This window comes from Canis aureus, chromosome 14, assembly GCF_053574225.1.
Source record: "Canis aureus isolate CA01 chromosome 14, VMU_Caureus_v.1.0, whole genome shotgun sequence".
In the NCBI taxonomy this organism is placed as follows: Eukaryota; Metazoa; Chordata; class Mammalia; order Carnivora; family Canidae; genus Canis; species Canis aureus.
In genome coordinates, this window is record NC_135624.1 from 6,436,372 (window position 1) to 6,458,757 (window position 22,386).

Consider the following 22,386-nt stretch of genomic DNA (forward strand, 5'->3'; position numbering starts at 1 on the left):
TTGTAAATGCATCTGACAAGAGCATCTGGCTGGATGAGATTGTTCTGGTAAGAATCTGGTCCAAACATACACCATACATAGTGTGTTTTGTTTCATGGTTATTAAATTTATCTTATTAGAATCTCTGATATGCAATGTGTACTTTATTGACCTTATTCACCCTGGCAATAAATTACACCCTCATACCCATGATAACTTTTGGAGGGATTAATGCAATCAAAGGCAATAATGGCCCCTTCTCACTTGCCTATGTCTCTGTCTTCTCTCTAAGATTTTATTATTCCTTTATCAACAACATCTTTCCAATAAGCAAAACGATCTCATGCTTTTTCCTTTCCTTGTTTCCTCCTGGGCTCCATGTCAATATTTACACATTACCACTCACTCCTACTGTTTGCCTATGATGGCCTTCAGATCCTGTCCTCAACCTCTCATCAAATAACCTCAGATTTTCCATCATTTAATCTGTCTCACATAATATTTCCACTTTGACAGGAAAACAACTTTCCAAAGTCCAGTGCTGGGCTCTCTTTTAAAAAGAAAATTAGTTGAACACTTAACCATGATGAACCGTGAGAATATTGTCCAATGTTATTTGCTAATGTCTCATTGTTCACTCAATTTTCATCGTCTCTGTGAAAGCCAATAAAGAACATGGCCCACCCAATCTCAGAAGGCTGCTGGACCAATTGCTCAGAGGGGCTTGCCATCACTAACTCCTATGATTCCTCTTCTCAAAGAATAAGAAAAACTGGAATAAGAAAGGTAAGAAGTTGGCTGTCTTTCTTCCTTTCTTTAATCTGATGAAGTATCTTGAATTCCAACAGTCAAAAATATCTCAGCTTTTCATGACATTATTTTCATTTGTCCAACATTACCTGCATTTGCAGATAGCCACTGTTTTTAAATTATTCTATTAACCACATATATCTGCTATCAATCTCAGCGAAGTTTATTTTATTGTTTCCCCTTTCTCCGTCCCTTGCCCACTCTGCTTTCATTTGTTTCTAGCAAAATGCCCAGATACAATCAGCCTTCAGTAGAATACTGATAGAGTGAATGTGAACATAATTTCTTGTTTGAACTAGTGTATTCATTTCCTAACTAGTCTCCCCTCAAGACTATTCTTCACACAGCTATCAGAGGGGCCATTTTCAAAAAAATGTGCCACTCTCTGTGCCACTTTGTTGCTTGCAAATACCAGTGACACCCCATTGTCTTCAATGTCAAATCTAACCTCTCAGTCTGACATTATAAATTGACTCACAATCTGGCCCTGTCTTTTCTAAAGTTCTTGACCCTCTTTCCACTCATTCCTGCTGCAACCACAGGGGAGAGGCAGGCTCTTCTTAAATGGCTGTGAGCTCTTGCCCTCACTGGCCTTCCTCATATGACCCCAACTTCTACCAAACAAAGCCTGAATCAATGTTCAGTCTTTAGTTATCAATGATCATTCATTGTACATGTTCTATGTGTCAAATGCTATCTTGAGCACATTATACACCATTCTAGTATTTCTTTTAATCCCAATAATAGGGCAGCCTGGGTGACTCAGTGTTTTAGCACCACCTTCAATCCAGGGCGTGATCCTGGAGACCCAGGATCGAGTCCGTCAGGCTCCATGCATGGAGCCTGCTTCTCCCTCTGCCTGTGTCTCTGTCTCTCTCTCTCTCTTTCTCTCTCTGTGTCTCTCATGAATAAATAAATAAAATATTTAAAAAATATATTTAAAAAAAATCCCAATAATAACAATGAGTGCTGGGCATTAATTCATTCCCTAAAATGTGCATCTACTTGATAATGGTGGATCTAGGATTTAACCCCATACATCTGCCCTCAAAGACCAGGTGCTCTTACTCACCAAGTATACCATCTCCCATTCCACCCCCCACCCCTTGCCATTTGTCTCTAGCTAGTGCTCACCACATTATAGGAGTTGCTGTTGACAGATGAAAGTTCCCTGGAGAGATTATGAACACCTCAATAGCAAAGGTGGTTATATATCTCCATACCGCTAGTGCTCACTGTAGCACTAACACATAACATGTGCATAAACACTTTTTTTTTATTTTAGCTGATTGAATTTTAATCTATGCATCCAATAACAGGAAAAAGCTTGATCCCAGTTGAAACATATAGTTGAACTACATGTAGAGCTCAGAGCTTTTTTACCTAGTAGGAACAAATCCAGCAATTCAATTGGATAAGGAAGCTGAATCTCCACTTCCATCTCCAATCCACTCTATAAATTATTATTCCAAATTCATCTATAGGAATGTGGCATTGTAATATTCATGGCAGCCATCTGCAATTCAACCAGCCAAACATACAAGCAGAAACCCCACATTTTCAATAACAGCATTGCTTAATCTAAAATGCTTTTTGGAAGACAAAGAAGCATTCATAAAATGAAACAGTAGTGAATGTTGATAATGAGAAAGTTTTACAACAAAGTGTCTTGCTGATTTATACAGTGCTTCCATGTCAATGGCTAGAAGAAATTTTTACAAAGATTCTGTCTTCTAAGCCTAGGCAACATGCCAGAAAGGTTGTCAGTGCCTTTAAAGACAATGAAACTGAAGAGGGAGAGGAGGTGAAGGATGGGGGGCAAGAAAGAAGGAAAGGGGGAGGTAGAAGAGAGACAGACTTATCTTTAATCCCTGGGTACATAAGGGAAATTTTAAGTAGTAAAATAAAGAAAATGAGCCTTTTTTTTTTTTTTTTTTTTTTTTTTTTTTTTTATCTGGAAGGAGCTGTCATCTGAATTTCAGGTTGGTTTTGAGAACATCCCAGGGACCTACATACTCTCAGGGCTGGTAGAGCAATGTTTTCTTTTCTACTCTTACTTCAATTCAACCATACAACAAAGCATTCTATAGAACAACAAACAGAGAGCCGTAAAGCAAGACAATACATCCCCAAAGAAGACCAGAAAAAGTCACTAAAGTTTCAGGTTATTAGACTGAATTTCCAAGGGCAGCAGTCTCTAGTAATAATTTCCTTCCCTTATGTGAAAGAAATGTGAAAATATATAGCTTCCCCTAAGGCTAGCAATATCTGATGCTCAGAGTGTTAGATAAAAATGTATCACCAATAGTTCACATCAGAGGAGAGGCTGGCCTGGTCCTTGATTAAACAACATGCTAAACTTATTCTCCTTAGTAATTCAATAAAGGGCATTCTCTCCTGCATTCTGTCCCTGCGTTTCCATGGCCATACCAGACCCCAAGAGGCTAGTCAAGATGGTGATCAGGAAACAAGCTGGCCCAAGGTTATGGCTCTAGTCCAATCAGCTTGGTTCTAACATGACTTTCTAAGAGCTACCTACTGATAATACAAGATTAGGCCTGGTTAAAGAGTATCTCATCCCATTTCTCCTGGTAGACCACCTCAGATACTGACAATTTGCCATGCCAAGAACACATAGCCTGGATTTTCCACTCCTCCCACACTGCTTGGCTGGCCTGGCTAGCAACAGACTTTATTTTTACAGTGCTTATCACTGAAGCTTTACCTCCAGGCCAATGGGTCCTGAAGCAGCTGGAAACAAGAGCCAACTGGGGGCCCAGCTGAGCAGCCAACCACTTGGAGCCTTCTACACTAGAAGAAGAAAAGGATTGGCCAAAGGCTATGCCATTAAATATTCTGGGAAGGACAGATGACAGTACAAGGGGGAAGGGAGTCCGTTCATCCTAAAACAAATGCAAACCGACATGCGGATTAAGGGTAGCTGAGGTTGTGGGAGGGCATCTGAACTGTCTCTACCAGATTCAGCAGACTCCTTGCTAATTCAGATAAATGAAGAAAGGTCAGTGTGCATTAGTGAAATTCCAAAACCATAGAGCATAGGCTGTTTCTTTCAAGTCCATAAAGCAACTCAACTTGATTTTAACCATAAGTTTCAAACTGACGCTCAGAGTGCATCAAACTCTGGTACTAAACCTGTCTCTTGCTGGGCATAAGCAGCAGACATTTAAATTCAATATCTCGTGAAGTTAAGTCCTGCAAAGTTATGCCCTCATAAATATGGTAAAAATCATCCCTTATACTCCTTTTTTTTACCATATTTATTTATCCAGGCTGGTCTTCCTTCAAAGGCATCATAGAGATAAACCCAGGACCAGTTCAGTTCAAATGATCATAAATTGCCAGTCAGCAGAGTGCAAGTGGATGAGGTTTTTCCTTTACAGCTCACAGCCTTGAGCTCTGTCCCTTCCTCGTGGGAGCTGTGAAAAGTTTGAACAGATGTTCAGATTCAGGGGGAGGGATGCTTTACTGCTGCTCTATTTACTTCCTCCAGCAGGATCCGTTTTCATTTCCTTATGGACTGAGAGAACAATTCTACCAACCTACCTGGGGGAGGGGAAGTCTGGGATCCTGGTTCCCATGAAACATGATGAATTAAGAAAGGAATGCAAGTATGCCACAAAACCACACTTACCTCTGGCTTCTAGTTCCCAAAATTAGGTTAGTAAACTTGCTGAAGCAGTGGCTTAGTCTCTGGTTGTATTAGTGAAGCAGACAATCAACAGGAATATGAACTCATTTAGTGTACTTTGCATGTTTTACCACAGGCAGCCTCTCCAGCTTGGCAGGGGTGTGAGTGTATGGAAAACCCATCTCTGACAATGTTGCCCTTTGACATTTATTTTCCTTCAGTATTTACCCCGGGATGGAATAGTGTTTGTTTTGGGCATTATAATAAGAACTCCCCATAAAATCTCTTGGATGAAAATGCATTAACCAAACCACCCAATCAACAAATATTTATTGAACATGCACTGTATGCAAGGTGCTAAGAAAGGAAGGTGCAGCTCTACCTTCAAGACCTGTTAGTTGGAGGTAGCAAAAATATTTATGGACATGGCCAAGTAGGGACTTTCACTTGTCTCCCAACGTCAGTTGCTCCTTCCTTTCAGTAATAGAATCCCCAAGCTCAGCATGTGGGTAGAGACAACATTTCTTGGCTTGTCTTCAGTCTGATCATGAGACTAAGTTCTGTCCAATGGATAGGATGTGAGTAGAAGTGAGATGTGCAACTTCCAAGTCATACCCCCCCTTTTTTTTTTTAACTTTTTCCTTTTATTTTTAATAGGAGACTTTAGTTTTTAGAGAAGCTTCAGTTTTACAGGAAAATTGAGCAGAAAGTACAGAGAATTTCCATATTACCCCTCTCTCCCTTTTCCCAGGTCATATACTTAAAAGAAAGCCACTTGCTTACTTTTCCTACCTACTCACCACTCCCTTCCCTGGGCCTAGAATGTACATGTTGGAGTGTGAGCTAAATTCTACCATCATGAGAATATGGTATGGTGGGGCAACAACAACATGGAAGGAGTTGGATACCACATGACGCTGGGAGACCATCTCCTCTCCCTTGACTGCTTATCAGCCAGAGATAGAGAGTGAGAGAGAGAAAGAATCCTTCTGACTTGTCTAAGCCACTGTTATTTGGTCTCTATTAAAGCAGCTGAATCAATATCCCAACTAATATCCTATCTATATTTTTTCCCTAATAGACTAGGAATTTCTGGAAGCTTCTTTATTTCACCAACCCCATCACAGAGCCCATATTGAATAAATGCTCACCTCGTATTTGTGCATGATGATACAGAGATATAGTTACTAAATCTTATTTTGCTCTTGTAAAATACTTCAATACCATTATATGAATTATAAGAAAATAAAAAGATTAACTTACAAGGACAACTCTAAAGTGATGTCCAGCTTGGCTTAAGAGCACAACAAAAAAGATGATGTAGGGAGCATAACAGATGACCAGAAGGCATAGAGAAAAGAATAAAATAATAGACTTCTTCCTATGGTCAAGCAGAATCACATAAATTAGCACTGGTCTATAGACCCTGCTATCTGGATAAGGTCTACTTTTGATTAAAAAAAAAAATTGAAAAGAGATGCCCAACAACAGTGCTGCAGAGTCATGCCTAACATCGATCGGTGCTTCTTGCCTGTGACCTTTTTAAGTACCACTTTCGAATTGTACCATTTACTCCCTATGAACTGAGTCACCTTGGCAAATTCTTACTTCCTTTGAGCCTAATTTCCTCATCTCTACAATGGCAGTTCATTCAATCAACATTTATTGTGTGTGTATCAGACACTGTTGTAGGCCAGCTACCTGAGGTGTAATGAAAAAGGACAATCAGCACGAATAAGGACATTATATGGCCCTATAAAGGTGAGAAGTATTTACAGATAAAACTAGAGCAAAGGAGAGCAAGAAAACTGGTGGCAACAATGTCAAGTATGGTGTTCGTGACAGTCCTCCATGAGCAATGACGGCGGTGGCTCAGGTTAGGGTGGTAGCAGTGAAAATGGCAAGCTGTGGTTGCATTCTGGGTCTGTTTTGAAGGTAAACAGGCTACAGGCTGTATGTGAGATGTGAAAGGAGGTAAGCAGTCAGGGTGACTCCAAGGTTTCTGGCTCAAGACAAATTGAAAGGATGTAGTTGTCAATCAATACCAGGGAAAGGTGTGAGTAAAGTAACTCTTGTCCAGAAGATCAGCAGTGGACACAAGGTGCCCAGGTACTTGGTGTAACACTCTTCTAGGTGTTTCTGTGAGGGTGCTTTTGGATGAAATTAACATTTGAATCAGTAGATATGGGTGGGCTTCATCCAATCAACGGAAGAAGGCCTAAATATCACAAAAAGGCAGACTCTTTCCCAAGTAAGAGAAAATTCTTCTTGCTTGACTACCTTTGAACTGGCATATGGACTTTTTCCTGCCTTTAGATTCCAACTGACACATCAGCTCTTCCTGGATCTTGAGCTTGCTGGTTTTCAGACCAGAACTTAACCATTGGCTCTCCTGGTTCTCAGCCTTGGCCTCAGAATGGAACTAAATCTTCAGTTCTCTCAGTTTGCCAACTCATCCTATAGATCTTGGGACTTGTCTGTATTCATAATCCTCATAATAAATAAACATCCATCTATCTATCTTTTTGGTACATACATACATACTTCCTATTGGTTCTGTTTCTCTAGAGAACCTGATTAATGTATGGTGCTAGATATCAAGGGAAAAGTCCATTAGGCAGTTGAATATGAGTCTGGAGTCTGTAACTGAGTTTAGGGCTGTTAATATATATTTGGGGATCACTGGCAAAGATAGTATTTAAAGCCAGAAGACTGGGTGAGATCACAGAGGGAATAAATATTGGTAGAAAAGAGGAACAGTTACTGAGCCTTGGGTCTCTGCAATGTCTAAATATCAGGGACCTCAGCCACAGAGATTGAGAAGGAACAGCCACTCTGACAGGAGGAAACCAAGGAAGTGTGTTGCTCTAAAGCAACATTCTGAAGCCAAGGCAAAAATTGCATCAAGGAGGAAAGAGTGTTATCCTCTATCAAATACTGCTGGTTGGTCACTGCCCATTGATAAATGCCATTGCACTTAGCAATTCAGTGTCCATCAGTGACCTTGACAAGAAAAATAGCATTGAAGAGATGAGGGCAAAGCCTGGTGGAGTGGGTTTAGGAGTAAATATGAGAAGGGAAATTGGAGACTGTGAGTATGAACCCTCTTTGGAAGAGCTTTGTTCAAAAGGGATGCAAAAAAACAGGACAGTTGTTGGTAGAGAAAGGGGATCAAAAGGATTTTTTTTTTTTTTTAAACGAGAGTGCTAACAGCATGTTAGTAATACCATTAGCTGACATTTATGGAGCACTATGCCATGGTGCTAGGTACTTTACATGTGCCACCCTATTTGAATCCTCCTAATGGTTTCGCAATGCAGATATTAATACCTCCGTCTTTCATGCAAGGAAACAGATGTTAAGAGAAAGTGAGAAACTTTATAAAGCCACATTTAGTAAGTGGCTGTGCCAGGATTTAATTCCAGGTTGTTCAAACTTGAAAACAGGGATTCTTTACCACTACAGTATATTTATTGCCTCCCGTAACAGCCTGCATCCCTCAGAGAGATCAAGCCTGCAAGGGCCCCAGGCAAATGTTAACTGTCAGGATTTTCAGGGTATGAGAAAGCTCCTAACTGTGCAGAGCAGTGTGCAAAGAGATTTATATTCTTCTCCAGTCCCACCCTTTAGGATGGCAGTGTGTAACACAATATCCTTACGCAGAATACTTCTATACACAGCACTCCATGAAAATGGCCCTTACATCACATCCAAGGAGAGGAACAGACAGTAGTGTGTAAATTCTATTTTCAGATAGGCAGGGTAGTGGAAAGAAGTCCTGCCCTTTCTTGCGTGGTACACTGGTATGGATCCGGGGAGCTTCATATTTGCTGCTCCTGCAGTTGCTACATTAAACAGAGGAAGACACTGTTCTGGAGAGGGGGGTGCGGTGGGAAGAGGCTCACTGCCAGCCTTGACAATGAGAACTCCTGAGGTCTCTGGCTATTATCAAGCCCTGACACGTATGAAAATCCAATATACCAAGATTAAATCAGGCTGCAATATTAGTTTCCTTTTAAAAAATGCATGATTAATTTTTTTCTTAGTGAAAAGTAAGTTGCTCCTGGAATCTTTGTTCATGCTCAGAAGAAGATTGGATTATAGAGCCCTATGGAAATTCCCTACACTAAAGAGAAATGGGATGTATGTGTAGGGGAGGGGTAATAAGGAGGAGATAGAGTGTCTGCCAAACCCAGCGCTACCGTGTAAGATGAAGATCCTGAAGCCTCAGTTCAAGGGACAGCAAGAATCAGTAGGTGAAGAGCTTAAGAAAACTCCCCCAGTTAAGACAGGATGCCCTGGAAACAACCATTTCAATTAGTGCCAGCCTGGCTTAAAATGCGGATTAAGAGGTCATCTCAACTGTAGCTCGCTCACTGTGCAGTTCTTCCAGAGCAGCATTACTAGCCATAAATGTTGCTTTAATTCTCACATAGAGAGCTCTGCCAAAAAGCCTCATGAACCCTTCTTATTCACAGTGGAGAACACTGATAAAGCTTTCAGAAATGTCCCCCTTTACCCCCCCTACACACCCACTTGTTTTCAGTTACTACCTTTATGGAGAGTAACTTTGTTTTGTTTTGTTTTTTTACAAAATAGCCCATAGGTAGTGCATTTACTACATATCACAGAGGCGTTCTTCACAGCTTTTCAGAGGTCTATCCATCATGTCTGCATTATAACATAGACATTAGAAGCCTGGTCATCAGGAGAAAAACAAGCAGTGAATTCCATCTTAAGTTGGAAACAACTGAACTTTGTTCATAATCTTAAAATTATTTTTCTTGATTATAGAAATGATGCATGCTCTTCACTGGAAAAAATATTCAACCAATACAGAAAAATATAAAGGATAATGTAAAAGGTTCCTAACAATACCATCCCTCAAAGAGCATGATTAATAATTTATGTATATCCTTCCAGATTATTCTCTGTATGTAATACATATATGTTAGAGATCCCTGATCTTAACTTCTTAGAGTTGTGTGAGAAAGTTTGTGTGCACGTATGTGGAAGCATTTTTAAGGATAAGGGACTATAACTTCTATCAGTTTTCAAAAAAGCTCAAGATAAATATAAATATGCATATACCTAAAAATATACTTGTATGCAAAATATACGTATATGTAAAAATATATATGAATATATAGCATATAAAGTATAACATATATAACTATGTATTCACACATATACATTCCTATTTAGTTTACAAAAATCTAATCATAACCTACATATAACCCTGTAACTCATTTTTTTTCCATTTAGGGAAAATTTTCCATTTTAGAAGTAGTTGTCATTCTCAATATTATTTAATTAACACTTGGTTTTTCTTCCTTTAAGTGCTCAAATTTGGGGCTTGGGGACAGAAAAATTTAGACTGGACTCCTGGCTCCACCATTTACAAGTTCCATAAGTTTGGCAGGTTACTCAGACTTTAGAAGCTCTCTGTTTTGTCATCTATAAAATCAATTAGAATTATAATAGCATTAATGCAAGGAATAAATAATAAAATATATTTTAGGCAGCCAGCACTTGCAATGTCTGGCACAGAGTAAATATTCAATAAACATTAGTGCTTTCAGTAGATAGAATGCACTTGGTCCACATTCATATAGCTAACAACATCTGGAGGAGGCTTTTCAAATCAGGATTTAGGATGACAATAAAGTGGATTATTGAGACTAACGCGGAAGCCACATTCCAGAATAAGATGGTATTATCCATTCTGTAGGAGTAATTCAGCGAGCGAATGATGATTTGTACAGCTGTAAATCTGCAAAGGATCGGTGTCAGCCATGGTCAGCCTATCCAGAATGGCTAAAGAAATTGCCTGTGGATTGAGCTGATTGGGACCCTCTGGGATCCTCCTCTTCTGTGATGTTCAGATCGTCATGATCCATACCACTTCTCATTCCATTTGGTCTGCCTTCCCATTTCTGGATCTTATTACTAAGCTTTCAGACTATGTCTGCAAACACTGAACATTCAATGAAAGTGCAGAATTCCATTAGCCTTTGCACAATGCTGGTGGCCTGCCTCATTTATTAACATGAACGGCTCTGGCCTCCCAGTGCTCCCTGTCCTGCTCGTGTGCACTCCTTAGCTCTGGTGTGCCTGGCAGCGCAGCACCAGGGCAGGCCACCATGACCACCACTCACTGAGAACAACTGTACACTACACATGTGCTAAGTACTTTGCACACTTTCTTTTTTGTAATCTCACAGGAAGTCCAGAAGTTATCATCTCTGACTCTTAGATATAGACATTTATTTAATTAAATAAGGAATTTATGCAATATTACATAATTGGTAAGGGACAGATTTGATATTTAAGCCATTTTATTCCACAGCCCTGGGATTTTTTGGCTTATATTTTTCTTAGTAAGCTTTATACCCAACGTGGGGCTTGAACTCACGATCCCGAGATCAAGAGTCACAAACTCTACCAACTGTGCCAGCCAGGCACCCCTCTAGAGTCTTGGTGCTTATGAATGCTACCACCACAACTTTTGATTCTATGTAATGAGTTACATACATGTTACACTTGCAAGATTTTGGTGGAGAAGGAGAAAACACCAATTTGGCATCCACTGGAAGTTTCCCTTTGAGCAGATTCCACAGCAGGCTTTCTTCTCATAGGAGGTCTCTCTGCAGTGTGGTTGTTCAAATTCACAGTCCACCCTGCAGACCAGAGCTGCAATTAACTTCTTCAGCTTTGGGGAAGACCAATAAATAAAACTGATTAGAAAGGGTGTATTACTTTGTGTGTGGTAGGCAGAATAATGGGCCCCAAAGATGTGTATGTCCTAATCTCTGAAACCCAGAAATCTATTGCCTTATACAGCAAAAGAGGTTTTGCACATACAATTAAGTCAAGAATCTTGAGATGGGAAGGTTATCTTGGCTTATCCAGGTGGGCTCAATGTTTTCTCAAGGATGCTCCTAAGAGGGAGGCAGGAGTGTTAGAGTCAGAAGAGAAGCCACGACAGAAGCAGAGGTCAGAGTGCTACAGGCAACCTCTAGAAGCTAGAAAAGGCAAAGAAAGACCCTCTTCTACCATCTCCAGAAAAGAACTCCGTTCTGTTGACCCATCTTAGGCTTCTGACCTCCAGAACTGTAAGATAATAAATGTGTTGTTTTAGGCCACATTTGTGGAGATTTGTTACAGCAGTTACAGGAAACTAATTCAATGAGAATATTCCAAGTGTCTCATAACAATATTGTCCAGCATTAAACTAGAAGTCTGGGGCATCTGGGTGGCTCAGTGGTTGAGCATCTGCCTTTGGCTCAGGTTGTGACCCTGGGGTACTAGAATTGAGTCCCACATCAGGCTCCCCTCAGGGAACCTGCTTCTCCCTCTGCCTATGTCTCTGCCTCTCTCATGAATAAATAAATAAATAAAATCTTTTAAAAACCCCACAACACCTAGAAGCCCTCCTATACCAAATGTATTTAAATCCAGGGGATAGCTGGGTGGCTCAGTGGTTTAGCACCTGCCTTTGGCCCAGAGTGTGATCCTGGAGTCCCGGGATCAAGTCCCACATCAGGTTCTCTGCATGGAGCCTGCTTCTCCCTCTGCCTTTATCTCTGCCTCTCTCTCTCTCTTTCTCTGCATATATGTCTCTCATGAATAAATAAATAAAATCTTTAAAAAAAATTTATTTAAATCCATAAGATTATCTGGTGCTTCAAAGAGCCCATCAATGATGTCCTAATTGATCTGATTCTCCCTCTTCATAAAGAAAATGACTTATAATATTCTACCTGTAAGCTTTTAATTGAACATTGACTGTAAACATATTTCCCAAACCTAGGAGTAGAAGGCCATTTTCCTCTCCTTGGGAAAATAATCTAGGCACACTATCCTCTAATTGATACACATTCACTCACTGACCCACAGCTTTACAAATCTAAAACAGGCAGGCATGGTTGGAAGTGAAAGCAAAGTCCCTTTTTTTGCTGAGACATTTGTGAAAATTTTCAACACCTACCTACAATAGCAACTTTCATCACATCGATTGTACAAAGGTTAAAAGGTCTTCCTAATTTTGATTTAAATAAATGAAGAAAAGAGTGTCCCTGTTTGTTTACAAATACAAATTTAGAAGCACTGTGAAATCTCCAACAAAATTAGCCACCAGGGAGAAAATAAATCAAATAACCTATTTAACCAAGGCTGAGCCACTTATATTCATAGGACTCTGGATAATGCTGCCCAGACAGATTGAACAGAGAACAAACTCTGAAGGAAGAACCAGTAGCCCAGGAATAGAATTCAAAGAGCAGAGTGAAGATCATTAGGAGATTGATGAGGCTTTTGTTGTCCTGGTCATTGAGCACAAAAAAGAGTCTATAGCTCTGGAAGGTTCCTAACCACCATCAGTCATTGTTATTTGAACAAGCCAGAAAACAATCAGATTTCAGAAATGCATCCTTTGTGGCCTACATTTAAGAGAGTAGGTTTTGGTTTTTGGAAAACCTGCTGTGTATCCCTGTGCTCTCCAGCTGGACACCACAATAATTGATGTTTCTGTGTAGATACTAGACTGCTTTGAAATAGCTAAAGGAACATTAGTTGGTTCTCTTGTATTATTCATTTCTCCAGCCAAGAGCTCCAAACAGCTTATGTGCCTGGCACACTAGACTGTCTTTTAAAGAAATCTCATCTAAAGCTGGCATTATACTGGTTGGCCGAAATTATTGTAATTATTTTTTTTTTTCTAGATTTTCCCCATTACCCACGGTCTCCTTGTCAACAGGCTCCTTCTTACTCTGTGACAGTAACAATTTACACTAAACAAATTATTAAAAATGCCGGAATCACTATATAAACACCTTGTTGCTTTCCTACAAAGAAGTAGGATGGCAAACAATTGCTATTTCTTTACCAGGAAAAAATAAAGTTAGAGCGAGTGGCATGCCTCTGTGTGCCAGCTGTCATCTGGGACAACAGGGACTCTTGACCCACTTGGCAAACAGCATGAACTTCCAAGCCTCTTTTGCTCTCCCAGAGCACAGGGCAGAGACAGCCTGGATTTTCCAAAAGTCATGATTTCAAATAATTTTATTTTCAACACAGTGATTTATTTAATCTAAAACTAAATGTGGTTTAATCTTTATACTAGTTGAAGACTGTTAGTATAAATGTTTAAAAAACATAAAATCTTTAAACTGTGTTACAATTCAGGGTTAAGATAATATGGTCACTGTATTTTTATACATTATCATGTGCATTAATAAGGTTTAAATTTAACTCCCCAAGTCAAGCGTAACTTACAATGCACAGGAGTTCAAACAAATGAGCCTTTCTTCCTAGTCATTGCAGCCTGTGGACCTGATATAAGTCCCAATTCCTTCCTATCAAGTTGCTTGCCCTCCTTCTGCCCACCCTCTCCAGAAAACAAAAATAAAAAATGACTGCCATCCAGTAAGTGCAGATGGGTGAACTTCAGAAGCAATAACAAGCCCTGTCTCCTTGCACAGCTGTGGTTGGTTAGGCTGTGTGTCTATTGTGATCCTCTGCAGTTTTAGCAGGAACTACGTTAGCATCATAATTACCTACAGATGAGCAAGTCAAGGTAGGTCAGAGTGGGTGAAAACTCACAAAAAAATTCCTGGGATGCAGTAGCACAAAGCATAGAAGAAAAGCTTTACTTATTTGGGAAACCGCTGAAAATAAACACTGCCCACTATAAAATAGTCAAAGAAAATAGCCCATTCTTTTTCCATCTCTCTTCTCCATTTAAACTTACAAAGTCTATGGGTATAAAACACACTTGGGGGTAGCCTTTACTGCCTATCCTGAATTTTCGGAAAGGATCAGACTAGATACTAAAGGGCCCAACAGAACATTAACAGATGGGTCTAATTCATAAGGGAATCATTAAGATTATATTTTATATGTGTGGAGAGTTTAATTTTTGCAAACTACTTCCATGATTGTTCTTAAGTGGGGTACCAAGATTATTAATAAGTCATTTTGGGTAAGTGGAAAAGAATGGCACCAAGTTAAGACTATAACTCACATCTCCTGATTCTTGGTCCCATTAACAACATAACCTCAGAAAAACACTTCCCCCCAAAAGTGGGTCAGTTGAATATTTAACCCTGAACACCCAAGGCACTTTCAATGGCAGGAATTGGAGTTACAAATAGTAACTGGATTATTTCATTTATTCACTTAATGATAATTATTCTACAAATAAGCACTATTTAAATACCAACTTTGTGCCAGAGAGATCAAGATGGGCATAGGCTTGCCATCAAACAGTTAATAGCTTCATTTTATTCCTTTATGTGAAGAGTAGGGGCCTGGAATGAGGCCATAGAGAGTTCTACACGTCCCTGAGAAATGAGGAAAGGGTGTTAAGGCAAAATCCTCACATGTTAAGATGGCAAAAGAGCCATGAGAGTTAGATCCCAAGAAGAAAGGGTTCCATGGCCAAATTAGTTTGGGAAACACATCTTATCATATATTCCCCTTAGACATTTTTTCTTTTCATTTTAAAGATTTATTTATTTATTTATGATAGACATAGAGAGAGAGAGAGAGAGAGAGGCAGAGACACAGGAGGAGGGAGAAGCAGGCTCCATGCCGGGAGCCCGACGTGGGACTCCATCCCGGGACTCCAGGATCGCGCCCTGGGCCAAAGACAGGCGCTAAACCACTGAGTCACCCAGGGATCCCCCTCCCCTTAGACATTTACAAGCAAATTAAATGTGCTGAAAATTTTTCTAATTAAGAAGCATACTAAATTTCCTTCACCCAGCAAATACGTTTACCATGGAACATCCCATAGAACCTGCCTTTCGTGGGTCCCACTGTGGAAATGCTGATAGGTCCACAGTCCTCCAGCAGAGTTAGAGGGCTCTGAGCTAGAAGCCACATTTTTCTAACAGCACACACACTTGTCAGAAAGGCCTACTAAGATACTCACTTCCAGAGCTTCCTTGGCTTTAAGCAACTTTCAAAGGAGGCAGACAACAAAGAAGCCCTACTGGTTCCCAACAGAAGCTTTGGAAACATATTCCTAAAACCACTTCCTTCAGCCTCAGGTACTTTCTCTAGTTTCTGGATCTTAGATTTTCTTGGGGCTTGGGTCCATATCCTCTACCTTTGGTAGCTGTCCATCCTCTTTGACCTGAATCTTGTCATCATCCCATTTGGCTTCCTGGTAGCTGTTCTCATTCTTTGGTCCAAGGACATAGACTGACCCTGGAGCCCCTAGCATTACCCTGCAACTCTGAGGCCAAGGGGCCCTCTTGTACGGTTTTATACATGAAATCTCCTGTTCCTGAGTCAGCATATGGCTCATTACCTGAAGTCAAACTTTGTGTTGCCTTGTGAGAATTAGTTACTAGAAAGCAAAGTTAATGGTCTACCTCATTTTAACCAAGAAAATTTCGTAGTGATCTAGTTTCCTTAGAAAGATTAAGGGGTGGGGTACTGAGGTATATCATATATTATCTCATTTCATTAACCCAACAAATGATGAGATAGTTGCAATTTTTACCTGTTTTCCAAATCAGGAAACTGATCATAGAGACAGTAACTTGCCCAAAGTCACAGAACTTAAATGATAGAACCAGGTTCAACAGGATTATTCAAACCCAGGCAGTCTGACCTCAGAGTGCATGCTGCTCTGTACAATAAGCCTCCCTTGATCCACAACCACCCTCCCACCCCCCACCCGCCCTAAACAAGATCTACCTATTCACCTTCTGGAACCACTGCCCAGGAGCATGGCACTCTTATGTGGTCATGATCCTGGGGCAGCCTCGGTTCCCAATATCACCCCTTCCTCAGCAGTCTGGTCAGCACACCATACCCTGGGTTTGTTCTCCTTTTCCTGTCCCTCTGTCAGAGCAATGTATTTCTACTAGAGTTAACTAGTGAACTACTCTGTGCTAATGTTCCCTTTCTGGTAACAAAATGCTTCAAACCCAGGCTAAATGTGTATGTCTCCAGAGACTCCATATGCAGGGACTCTAATGGTAAGATGGTAGAGACCTACCATCATTTAGTCAGATTTGAAACTTCAGCATCCCATGAACCGTTTACTTTGCTTAGACCAACATTCTCAACTCTCCCTGCACATGAGCATCCTGGAAGCTTTTTTTAAAATAAGAAACTTATGCCTGGGCCATACCCCAGACCAAACGACTAAGAATCTCCAGGAGTGGGTTCCACTGGCATATTAGGTGATTCTTGTATGACACTACAGTTGAATACTCCTGTCCCAAACATAGGGCTATGTTTGTTAGGGGAAACACTTTTCCTAAATTTGAGTCTTTGTACATCCCACAGAGGCTGGTGAAAGATGACAATCTGCTTACTCAGAGGAGGGAAGAGGGTTTAAGAATCACAGGCCTGACTCTGATCAGCATGTACTGTTGGGCCAGAATCAGCTTCTTTAGGATTTTGTTTTCTCATGCAATAATGAGGGATTAATACTAACTTACCTCAAACATGGGTAATGAGAAATGATTAATTCAGGTGGTCATCAGGTACTCCTTAGGCAAAGTTAAAATCCTTCTATGACAAACAAAGGGATTTGAGTGATTTTCCTCTTAAATATTACCAAGAAAGCCCCAGTAGTTGTACATTTAAACTGGAGTGAATTGCAATGAAGCAGATGGCTCGGACTCACTAATCACCCATAGATGGCTGCTGCTCTTTCCTCCCGTTAATATCTGTCTTCTGGAGAGCAATTTGGGAAAATAAATCAAAAGAAAAGAACATAGGTTCTTTGGCACACTCCCAGAAAACCAATGCTGTCTTGCTGACAAACTGTTCCCTGTTTACAGGGACTGTAACTTTGCCCTGACTCAAACAGAGTGGGGCCCTACAATGAAAGAAAATAACCAAAGTGTTCTTGAAATAGAAGCTCCCCTTGTGTATAGTTCATTAACTTATTACTCTTGGGGTGAAAAAAATCATTCCAAAACAGAGATGGAACTCTGAAATGATCATGTTAACCAGGGGGGAAATGTGATTTAACTTATAAAAACTTTACAGTAACTCATGATATTTGAAGTGAAGTTTACTCTCATGAAGCTAGAAAGAGCTCTAAGAGAAAGACACATGTAGATTTCAAGATGCAAGTTTTAGCCCCTGCCAACCACCATCTCATTCACAAGTGATGGAGAGCGTGGGCAGTAAGGCAGGGTGGAGGCACTCACTGCCACAGATGTGAGGAGGTCCACCTGTGGCATATCAGTCCTGCTAGCCAGGCTCTGTCCTACAGCTCCTAAGAGGCCAGCACTGAGGTTAGCCTCCTTTGAATAAGAACCATTTGATACCAATCCCTTGTGTATTTATTATACCCTGAGTGCTACACACTGAGGAACGATTTCTAAGGAAGGTGAAGACAATAGGGCATGCTCCCTGCCCTCTACTCTTGTCAACTTATTGTGACCAGATATCCAAAGTTGATAACCTTGATCTTTTGGGAAGTGTCCCTAAAAAAGCTCAGAGGTCAGATAAAATATGGGAAGCCCATTTAAATCTGAATTTCAGATAAATAACAATTAATGTTTGAACATAAGTATGTCCTAAATACTTTTTGGAATATACTTATACTAACAAATTCAAAGTTTATCTGAAATTCAAATTTAACTGGGTGTCTTGTATTTTTTACTTGCTAAATTTGATAGCCCTACTTAAGATATCTGTAGGCTCTGTTGTGAGCTTTATGAATTAGTCCCATCCTTAGGCTGTTCCTCACAAATAAGGAGCTTGGAGTTGTTTTCTAGTTGTGGTAGTGATCTGGGCTGATGACTTCTTATTTGCATCAGATCTCTTTGTGACCAGTGGCATATATCCACAACAAGAGTTTCTAGTGATGCTAGTGATGCTAAGTGGTCATGTTGGATTGAGAGTGCAGATTGTGACTTCATAACTTACTGATCCCTAAAGGCAAGAGTTGCTTTCAAGGCCTAAAACGATGCCTGTATTCTAGAATCACCTGTTAAATCCAAGGGCACAGCTATTTGAAACAGCATGGATGGATCTAGATGGTATTATGCTAAGTGAGATTGGTCAGACTGAGAGAGACAAATACCATATGATTTTACTCATAAGTGGCATTTAAAAAATCAAATTAATAAACAAACAAAAAAAAGTAGAACCAGATCTATAAATACAGAGAACAAACTGATGGTTGCCAGAGGGAGGTAGGAGTTGGGTAAAATGGGTGAAAGGGAGTGGGAGACACAGGCTTCCAGATCAAATGAATAAGTCACAAGAATAAAAGGCACAGCATAAGGAATGTATTCAATGGTACCATAATAGCGATGTATGGTGACAGATGGTAGCTACACTTGTGAATATTGCAAAATGAATCACTAAGTTGTAAACCTGAAACTAATGTAATAGTGTGTGTCAACTATACTCAAAAAATGAATAAATAAAAATAAATAAATTAATTAAATAAACCCAAGGGCAAGACCTTGCTTCCTCATGTTATATGCTGACCACATGTGCCTAAAATTCCTGGTGCTTGGCAGTCTGTCCACAGCAAGAGATCCTCATAGACTGAGAAGATTAAGAGGTGCTGGTGGCTATCAAGGGTTAGTTACTGTGAGTTAAGAATCACCTAGAAAATCTTGTGTAGAAGCAGATCCCAAGCCCTAGCCCTCTAGATTCTGATTCCAAAGTCCTCAATTCAGCCTAATTTTTTTAACCACACTACTGAGATTTGACCCCAATGCCAGGGCTTGTGTTTAGACCTTATGCCTCTTCTCCCAGGCTCCTGGGAAGATCCTATCCAAGAGCCCCTGGGGGTCAGTTGGGCTGGTGCTCCCGCTCACTGACACAGCAGCTCAGATCTAGCTCGGACTTTGAATGAGAGGACTTGAACTTCTCTTCCTGTGTCATCTTCATGCAGCCATTTGTCTCCTTACATCTCCAGCCCTGACTACTGCAATGGCTGCTAAAAATGTGTCTCTTTTTGCCAGTCACTTTATGCCATTAGCATTCCCAGACCTCATTTTCCTGTTAGCATGGCCTGGGATTTCACTGATGGTTGTCAAGATAGCTCCTAAGTCATACAACTGGGAATGTTCTGCTTTACACGGTTCCATCAACATCTAACACCAGATTGCTGGGGGGCCACAGAGCTACACTCTCAAAAAGAAGCCCAATGCAACACTGAAAAGTTGGGGGTGTCATGGATGTGCCCTTTGAGTCAGGGTCTCCACCTTGGCAAGTGAGGAGGGGCCCACAGGGAGCAGCGTATTCCCCAGACGATCTTGTGTTAGGGACAAATAAAATGATCCTATGGAGATGTGTTTAGTGACAGTCTAAATCCCCCAAAGATAAGAGATGGGTGACGTGTATAGTATGTGATGGAACTGAAATGACTGAGATGGAAGGAGTAAATGTTCTGCAATCCAAAGCAGATCTCTGCACCTCTGTGGGGTACTTTCCAATAAATGTGCTCCTGGAATCTAATTTCAGAAAAAGCAAACCCAATCCTTTTTGGATTTCATTCATTCATCTATTTGACAACTATTTGAACACCTGCTATGTGGATAGAATAACACATCTTGAAAAGAAACGACTCATTTTAATTAACCAGGAATTGAGAGCCTACCTGCTCTGAAAACTAGTAGCTTTTTATTAAGTTACCAGAAATGGGAGGCGAGGCCCTGAGACTTCTGCAGAGGACTTTCAGATGGTGACCTGGTTCAGAGGCATTTGAGCAGGGAAGTTCTGCTAGGTAATTATGTGAAAGGCAGAGCTCTGCAACTGAGGGGTTCATGCTTTACCAATTTCCAGCAGGCTTCAGGAACTCAGTAGGGCTTGGAAGCCCGGTTCTTAGTTGTCTGTGGTTTCATGCTGTTCCTGTGAAGTGAGGGCTCAATACAGGTAATGATATTGTAGACAAATATAAGCAGATCCTTAGATGTAAACTTGCAAAGAAGACTGGTGAAGGTTTCAAATCATGAGGAATTGAGGCACCAACATTTTTGCCAAAGTACAATAGTTCTAATTAGGGCTGTATTCACTGAACTGGCAAAGATAGAAGAACCTTGTAATAATACTGCCACTCAGCAGAAAAGGACACAGCAGAGATTAGATTGTATTTGGATGAACCAATTATCTACAGCAAATTTGGGAACAACTTCCACCAGTTTCTCCAAAAATCCATGCCTTGGGCTTTTCCCATGATGCTCCATCTGTCTGAAACACCCTACTCAAAGCTTCTTCTGACAATCAGGAAGTCAGTGGTCTCATTTTCTGCAAAGAAATACAGCACACCTGTTTCTAATAACCACATCAAATTTGTTCATTCCCTTGTTCATTCATTCAGTGACTTACTTGGTTATTTGATCTCTATCAGGCACTTAATGCGCATGCCAGACCCTGTGGAGTACATTGAGGATACAGACTTGAAACAAAGCACCTCATTTACCTTCAGGGAGCATGAGGTTTAATGGAAGAGACAATAGGAAATCAGAGCACTGTGTGGTTAGTGTTATAATACGGGTTTGTATTATGCAAGAGTCCTGGTGAAACTAGCAAGGGCTTCTGAGAAAAGGCAGGGCTTGAGTGGAGTCCTGAAGGATGAGGGGGTACCTGTTGGAGGCAGATACTATGAGTCTAATGATGGAATCAGAGAATGTGATCCATCTTCTTTCACTTTTCTCTGTATAAATGATCCATTTTGATCATATGTCCAAACAGGGTTGGGAGTGCTGTCTAGGGCCATGAAGGAAAAAGAAATGACCTTGTGGAGAAAAACACATGTGCCCTAGTCTCACATACTAACACATTGGGATAAACATTGCGAATGTTAATACAACTTCACTTTAAAATGGCAGACGAAGCATACAAGTCTATGTATTCTACCTCTAAAAGTTCCACTGAAATGGTAGAAAATATGTATGAAGAAGAATAATCAGTAATAGGGATGGAAATCAGAAAAGGTTACCATCTGTAGACAGAAATGTTAAAATTTCTGGAAAATAGTGAACTGACATGGTTGGATTGAGTCAATAAAAACCATCACAGAGATTAGGTTTCAGAGAGAGGTGATAGAGAGGTGAGAGCTGTTCTTCCCAACAACAGAACCCCAGAGAATTCAGATCTGGAGCCACAGGGAGAAGGAGCAGAGAAGGTAATTAATAGAAAGGCTCTGCAGAATGCTTTTTTCCCTATCTTTTCCCACTCTACTCCAAACTCTGCACAAAAGGCAGTACACTATGCAGTTCACCCCTCTAAATATAGTCTTCCTGACTTGGGCAGTATGGGCAGTCATAGCTTGCCTACCTGCTTCTTATTCTCAAATGTTCCTACCATAAACCTGCCTGCCCTGCTCTGCCCTGCCCTGTATGAGAAGCATGGTAGAAAAACATTCCTGTATAACTGCCAAGGAAATCCCACCAGGTGCCTCTACTAGTCAACCCAGGACTTCATTTATAAATATGATTGGGCCATAAAGGCAACAGTTATGTAAGAAAAGCCAAGAGCATAAAAGACAAGGATTCAGAAGAACAACAGAACAACTGATGCCAAAAGAAATAGAGTTGAAACAGGACATAGAATATAACTTTTTTTTTTTTAAGTGTTATTACTGTTTTCGGGGAAATTTGGGAGACTATTGTATCCATAAACAAGAGTACGTTATTTTGAAAAAGGAGCCATAAAAAAACGTTTTTCAAAAAAATTAAAGATTTTTAAAAGATCCTGAGTAGAAAGGCTGAATTTACTGAAATGACATGACATAAAAATAAATTTCAGATCTGTGAGACAAATTTGAGGAAATTCTTGGAATGCACATAAAAGAAAAAAAAGAGAAGGGCACCTGGGTGGCTCAGTCAGTTAAGCGCCTGCCCTGGCTCAGGTCATGATCTCAGGATCCTGGGATGAGCCTTGAGTAAGGCTTCCTGCTCAGTGGGGAATCTGCTTCTTCTTCTCCATCTGCCGCTTCCCCCTGACTTGTG

At 40.4% G+C, this 22,386-nt stretch overlaps 1 protein-coding gene across 8 annotated transcripts in view; it reads right to left on the reverse strand.

Moving 5' to 3' along the window:
- NCALD (neurocalcin delta) overlaps positions 1-22,386 on the reverse strand; it is a 369,475-nt gene that overhangs the window by 44,610 nt on the left and 302,479 nt on the right. The window contains exon 1 of one of the 8 annotated variants that reach the window (XM_077846822.1): positions 13,715-13,902. The exons of 6 other annotated variants lie outside the window; for them this stretch is intronic. The gene's annotated coding sequence lies outside the window, so the exon portion shown is untranslated. Of the gene's footprint in view, positions 1-10,972; positions 11,128-13,714; positions 13,903-22,386 lie in introns of those variants that run through there. One more of the 8 variants, XM_077846821.1, reaches the window with a different exon arrangement.